Genomic DNA, 6,720 nt, shown 5'->3' with positions numbered 1-6,720 from the left:
AAGGCGCTCTTTGTCCTGGGCCGAGATGCTCGTGCCACCTCCCTGGGCCTGCCGGGCTCTGAGGGCCCTGCCTGGACCCCCTGCTCCCCTGCACTTGGTTCAGTCACAGCAGAGGTGGCCACACCCACACCCTCTGTGAGGTCAGTGTTCCACCCTCCTGCAGCCCCGCCCCCTCTCCGCAGGTTGCCATGAACTACAGAAGCTGCATCCTGAGGCCAGGGGGTTCCGAGGATGCCAAGGGAAGACACGATGGCCTTAAATGAGTCGCAGAGGCCTTAAGTGGGCTTGTGTGGTTGGGCTCACCTCTTATGTTTCAGTGAACTTTGTGAGAAGACAGGGCCTGGGAGCTGCATCCTCACAGTTGGGCTCCACAGTAAGATGTGTGCGACACACCTCAAACTGACCCAAAACATGGAGCAATACCAGCCATTTAGAGGTCTAAAAGAGAGCCGCTGCAGCTAGCCCACAGGTCCAAGAAAAATAAATTCTTATTTATGTAACTGAGTTTTGGGGAGATTTGTTCCAAAGCATTATCACAGCAAGAGCTGACTAATAGAACATCCTCCAAATCACTGCTATGTACATGGCTGCCACCATGCCTACATATAAGGCAATTGTGTCCTCAAACTTTGAGAACTCCTGAATTCTCGGTGCCTCTCCAACACAATGTACATGGCTAAACTTTCCCCAAATAACTTCACTAATGTACCACAAAGATCTCCCTAAACTTTTATTAAATGTAATGCAAAGTTCTTTCTATTCATTTTTTGTTTCTACGTAGTTAAAATGATTTTTATCAATCTAAAAGGATGGAAAATTGGAACAAAACATTTTGTGGATAGTTGTTATCCACAAAGGAAAATCACAAACAAAACAGGCATTACACTGAGTGTAGAGCACTAATGCCCTTGGTGTCTGTAAATGCCAAGTGAACAAAGGTTTGATCGCAGAAAGACTGAACGAACAGTGAGTCCTGTGCCCAGATGCTCAGCTGGCGCCCCGTACGTGGGGAAGTCACTGGGGCTTCCAGAGCCTCCACGGAGACTGGCAGCAGCCCCAGGTCCTCACAGTGAACAGCATCATGGGCCCCAAAGCCTCCCCTCTGGATCTAGCTGTTCTTGACGTTTCTCCTCAGTGGGGTGAGACCCTATATGCCCTTCTGTGTCTGACTTGTCTCGCCGACCATCGTGTCCTCAGGGTGCATCCACGTGGCATCAAGTGTCAGGGGTTCACCTCTTTGCATGCAGAAGGACTGAGAAAAGAAGAAAGAAAAGAGAGGAACGTTGCGCGCAAGTCTGGTGACAACTGGTGATGAGAACCCGAGGGAAGGCACTGTGACCGGGGGCGCCGGGCCCTGTGAGGCCCTGGGGTTGCTGCCAGTCTCCTTGGAGGCTCACCAACTCCCAGTCACTACCCCAAGTGGGGGGCCGCCAAATGGGCGTCTTTGCCAGGGACCCACTGCTCGTTCAGTCTTCCTGTGGCCAGCCCTTCGTCCTGAGAGCGATGCTCTCACAGGCCGCACGGGAGCGCGGGCAACAGTTTACTAAGCTGTGAAGCCATCACAACTGCCATTTGTTCGACCATTTCCGTCACCCCGAAAATGTCCCTCACGCCCTTGGCTATTAATCCGTCTCCTCGGCAGCCCCTGACAACCAGGGACTTACTTTCTGCCTCTGTGGATCTACCTTTTCTGGACGTTTCTCCTCAGTGTGGTCAGACCCTGTGTGTCCTTCTGTGTCTGACTTGTCTCGCCGACCATCGTGTCCTCAGGGTGCATCCAGGTGGCAGCGAGTGTCAGGGGTTCACCCTTTTCATGCTGAGGAACAGAAAAAAGATAAAAGAAAAGAATGGAACATTGCATGTAAGTCTGGTGACAGCTGGTGATGAGAACCAGAGGGAAGGCTCTGGGGCAGGGGGCGCCGTGCCCTGTGAGGCCCTGGGGCTGCTGCGAGTCTCTGAGGAGGCTCAGCAACTCCCAGTCACTACCCCAAGTGGGGAGCCATCAACTGAGAGTCTGGGCCCAGGACCCACTGCATGTTCAGTCTTCCTGCAGTCAGCCCTTCGTTCTGAGAGCGATGTTCTCACAGGCTACAACGGGAAGCATGGGGACAGTTTACTGAGCTGTGCAGCCCTCCCTACTGCCGTGCTTTGGATCATTTCCATGATCCAAAGCCGTGCTTTGGATCATTTCCATCACCCCCAAAATATCCCTCAGGCCCTTACCAATCACTGCATCCTCTCGCCAGCCCCTGACAACCAGGAACCCACTCTCTGCCTATGTGGATCTACCTGTTCTGGACGTTTCTCCTCAGTGGGGTCACACCCTGTGTGTCCTTCTGTGTCTGACTTCTCTCCCATAGCGTAGAAGTCTCAGGGTGCATCCAAGTGGCAGCGAGTGTCAGGGCTTCACCACTTTGCATGGCCTAGTGACGTAAAGCAGAGAAGATAAAAGAAAAGAACATTGCATGCAAGTCTGTTGACAGCCGGTGATGAGAAACAGAGGGGAGGCTCTGGGGATGGGCGCACCGTGCTCTGTGAGGTCCTGGGGCTGCTGCCAGTCTCCAGGGAGGCTCAGAAAGCCCCAGTGACTTCCCCACGTGGGGGGTGCCAGCTGAGTGTCTGGGCCCAGGAGCCACTGCTCATTCAGTCTTCGTGTGGTCAGCCCTTCTTCCTGAGAGCGATGCTCTCAAAGGCTGCACCGGTGTGTGGGGGACAGTTTACCAAGCTGTGCAGCCATCACTACTGCCATGTTTTGGACCATTTACGTCACCTCAAAAATGTCCCTCACGCCCTTAGCTATCACTCCGCCCCCACGGCAGCCCCTGACAACGAGGGACTTACTCTCTGACTCTGTGGATCTACCTGCTCTGTACGTTTCTCCTCAGTGGAGTCAGACCCTGCATGTCCTTTTGTTTCTGACGGCTCTCGCTGAGCATCATGTCCTCAGGGTGCATACACGTGGCAGCAAGTGTCAGGGCATCACCCCTTTGCGTGCTGAGGGACAGAGAAAAGATAAAAAAAAAGAATGGAACATTGCATGCGAGTCTGGTGACAGCCGGTGATGACAACCAGCGGGAAGGCCCTTGGGCCGGGTGCGCCATGAACTGTGAGGCCCTGGGGGTGCTGCCGGTCTCTGTGGAGGCTCCGCAAGTACCAGTGACTTCCCCATGTGGGCAGCACCAGCTCAGGGTCTGGGTCCAGGACTCACTGCGCATTCAGTCTTCCTGCAGTCAGCCCTTCATCCGGAGAGCGATGCTATTACAGGCTGCAACGGGGAGCATGGGGACAGTTTACTGAGCTGTGCAGCCATCTTTACTGCCGTGCTTTGGATCACTTCTGTCACCCCAAAATGTACCTCACACCCTTAGCTATCACTCCGTCCCCTCGCCAGCCCCTGACAACCAGGAACCCACTGACTATGTGGATCTACCTGTTCTTGAAGTTTCTCATCAGTGGTGTCACATCCTGTGTGTCCTTTTGTGTCTGACTTCTCTCGCTCAGCATCGTGTTCGCAGGGCACATCCACGTGGCAGCGAGTGTCAGTGCTTCACGCCTTTCCATGGCCCAGTGACATAAGGAAAAAAAGAGAAAAGAAAGGAACATTGCATGCAAGTCTGCTGACAGCCGATGATGCCACGGACGGATTGGAAGCGGGCAATGGCAAAACCCAAGAGCCTTGGGACGTGTAAGAGAGGTTGTAGGGTGGAAGATAGAAAGACATGCTATTCTCCGAAGCAATCATCGTAATCCAGGTGTAAAATAATAAATGGTAGACCTGGAGTAATGGCAACACAGATGGAAGGGTGGAGTATGAGAGACACTAGAAAGAAAAACGGTCAGGGCTTCACCATTGATTGGATACATTCATTTCTCCATTTAACACAGGTTATCAGTAACTGTGCTAGTCGCTGGGAACCAAGGGTAAGCAAAACAGTCATGATCCCTTCCTCACGGACCATATGGTAAACACCTATCTAAAACTGGATGTGAAATGTGATGAAGGCTATAAGCGAGAGGTACATGGTGTTATGTGAGCTATGGTAGGGGGATGTGATGAGTTGAGTAGGTAAGGGGATACCTTCTTGACAAAGTGACACCTGAGAAGACATGAGAAGGATGAGGAGGCATCAATCAGTTGCAAACTAAACAGAAGGACATTTCCTGCAGAGGGGCAGCATGGGCAATGTGCTGTTGTAAGTATGTAGGCCTGAAAGGAGGCCACTGTGGGCTGGAAGATTGAGAATGAAAGGAAGGAGGGGCAAGACGAGGCTGCAGATATCATGCTCCATCCTGCCCAGGGGATGCCCTGCCCTGCACACTAGCACACCCAGAGTGCCAGTGCACAGCAAGATGAGCTCTAGAATGCAAGTCAATGCTGCTTCTTTCACCAAGAAAGTCTTGCCTGGTAAACTAAACAGCATATCTAGTGGACATATGATTTACATTCTGAAGCAAGCTCCCCATCTTACGGAACGGCGACGGTTCTCAGGGGGCCGGTCAGGAGCCTCTCCGCGTGTATCCCAGGGACCCACCCGCCTGCGACCTTCGGCCGCCTCGCAGGAAGCTACAACGCCCAGTCCTATGGCTACCTGTGCAGCGAGGTGTACTCCGCGGACGCGTTCCACACACACTTCAAGTAGGAGGGTGGCCTGAGTGGCAAGGTGAGAGGCCGGCCTGCCGCGAAGACCAAGAAGGTGCTCTTTGGTCTGGGCCTAGATGCTTGTGCCGCCCCCCTGGGCATACCGGGCTCTGAGGGCCCTGCCTGGACCCCCTGCCCCCCTGCCCTTGGTTCAGTCACAGCAGAGGTGGCCACACCCACACCCTCTGTGACCTCCGCGTTCCACCCTCCTGCAGCCCCGCCCCCTCTCCACCGGTTGCCATGGACTACAGAAGCTGCATCCTGAGGCCAGGGGGTTCCCAGGATGCCAAGGGAAGACACCATGGCCTTAAATGAGTTGCAGAGGCCTTAAGTGGGCTTGTGTGGTTGGGCTCTACTGTTATGTTTCAGTGAACTTTGTGAGAAGACAGGGACCTGCAGCCTCACAATTGGGCTCCACAGTATGATGTGTGGGACAGACCTCAAACTGACCCACAACATGGAGCAATACCAGCCATCGAGAGGTCTACAAGAGAGCCGCTGCAGCTAGCCCACAGGTCCAAGAAAAATAAATTCTTATTTATGTAACTGAGTTTTGGGGAGATTTGTTCCAAAGCATTACCACAGCAAGAGCTGACTAATACAACATTCTCCAAATCACTGCTATGTCCATGGCTGCCACCATGCCTACATGTAAGGCAACTGTGTCCTCGAACTTTGAGAATTCTTGAATTCTCGGTGCCTCTCCAACACAATGTACGTAGCTAAGGTTTCCCCAGATAACTTCACTAATGTACCACAAAGATCCCCCTAAGCTTTTATTAAATGTAATGCAAAGTTCTTTCTATTCGTTTTCTGTTTCTACGTAGTTAAAATTATTTTCATCAATCTAAAAGGATGGAAAATTGGCACAAAACACTCTGTGGATAGTTGTTTTCCACAAAGGAAAATCACAAACGAAACAGGCATTTCACCGGCTGTAGAGCACTAACGCCCCCTAGTGCCTCTAAATGCCAAGTGAACAGAGGCACTTAATTAAATATCGAATCCCAGCTCTCTCCGCTTGAGAGGGAGAGCAAGCCATTCTCAAGTGGAGGAGGGATGTTTTCAGCAGCTATCTGCAACATTCTGTGGACCTGGCCACTGTGTAGCTGCAAAGAAACCTTTTGTCTGAGGAAACTAACTAAAGAAACTTGAAAGTGGAAAAAGAGAGAAAGAATGAGACAATACCCTTATCTTGGTGGCTCATTCACTTATTCGTTCATTTACCAAATATTCACTACGTGTAGAGTACTGTGCTGAAAACTGCACAGAACACAGAGATGTACCCCCATTCTCAGGGAGGTTAGATACCAGAGAGGAAGATAAGATGTAGATTACCTTACGGCAGTTCCGCATATGTCTTGTTAAACTGTTTACAGCTTCAGGGGAGAGAAGGGATCCACAAATCGCTTGGATTCTCAGTGAAGTCTTCGCAGAGAAGGAGGTGCAAAATAGATGGACTGGAAGAAACAAAAAAATTAACCTCGTGGGTAGATATGAAACGGAGCAGAGGTGCACAGATATTTAGACCCCGCTCTTCCTTGAAACGTCTAGAAAGTGAAACTGAAGCCAGATTACGGAGGGCCTTGAGTGTCAGTCTTAGGAGCTTGGCCGTATGGGGATGACAGCGGGTGCCACGGACGGCTCGGAAGAGGGCAAGGGCATAACCCAAGAGCCCTGGGAGGCGTGGGAGAGGTCGCAGCGAGGGAGGTAGAAAGGCATGCGATTCTCCGAAGCAGTCACCGTAACCCAGGTGTAAACTCATAAACGGTAGACGCGGAGTAAGGGCGACACAGATGGCAGGGAGGAGTACGAGGGACACTAGAAAGGAAAACGGTCAGGGCTTCACCAGGGATTGGGTGCATTCCTTTCTCTCCTCTAACAGAGGTTATCAGTAACCAGGCTAGTCGCTGGGAATCAAGAGTAAGCAAAACAGGCGTGATCTCTTCTTCCTCACGGACCACGGGGTAAACTTACCTACCTGAAACTGGATGTGAAAGGCGACGACGGCCATAAGCGAGAGGTGCGTGGTGTCACGTGAGCTACGGTAGGGGGACGTGATGAGTTGAGTAGGTAAGGGG

The 6,720-nt window shown here is 51.9% G+C and overlaps 1 long non-coding RNA gene across 3 annotated transcripts; it reads right to left on the bottom strand.

The window, feature by feature from the left end:
• Positions 1 to 287: 287 nt before the first annotated feature.
• LOC137219990 (uncharacterized) lies at positions 288 to 6,101 on the bottom strand. Of its 3 annotated transcripts, none has more exons than XR_010941382.1 (7): positions 5,978 to 6,094; positions 4,590 to 4,674; positions 3,431 to 3,553; positions 2,863 to 3,265; positions 2,290 to 2,423; positions 1,686 to 1,816; positions 288 to 1,252 (listed from the first exon to the last, which is right to left on the bottom strand). It is a non-coding gene; the product is annotated as an uncharacterized lncRNA (long non-coding RNA). The 3 variants fall into 3 exon arrangements; XR_010941381.1 differs by lacking the exon at positions 4,590 to 4,674 and having other exon boundaries at positions 548 to 1,252; positions 2,863 to 2,994; positions 3,155 to 3,265; positions 5,978 to 6,101; XR_010941380.1 differs by lacking the exon at positions 4,590 to 4,674 and having other exon boundaries at positions 545 to 1,252; positions 5,978 to 6,101.
• Between the last annotated feature and the right edge of the window lie 619 nt (positions 6,102 to 6,720).

This window comes from Pseudorca crassidens, chromosome 2 (assembly GCF_039906515.1).
Source record: "Pseudorca crassidens isolate mPseCra1 chromosome 2, mPseCra1.hap1, whole genome shotgun sequence".
NCBI lineage: Eukaryota > Metazoa > Chordata > Mammalia > Artiodactyla > Delphinidae > Pseudorca > Pseudorca crassidens.
The sequence above is the reverse complement of the archived record's forward strand: the minus strand, read 5'-3'. Positions and strand labels throughout refer to the sequence as shown.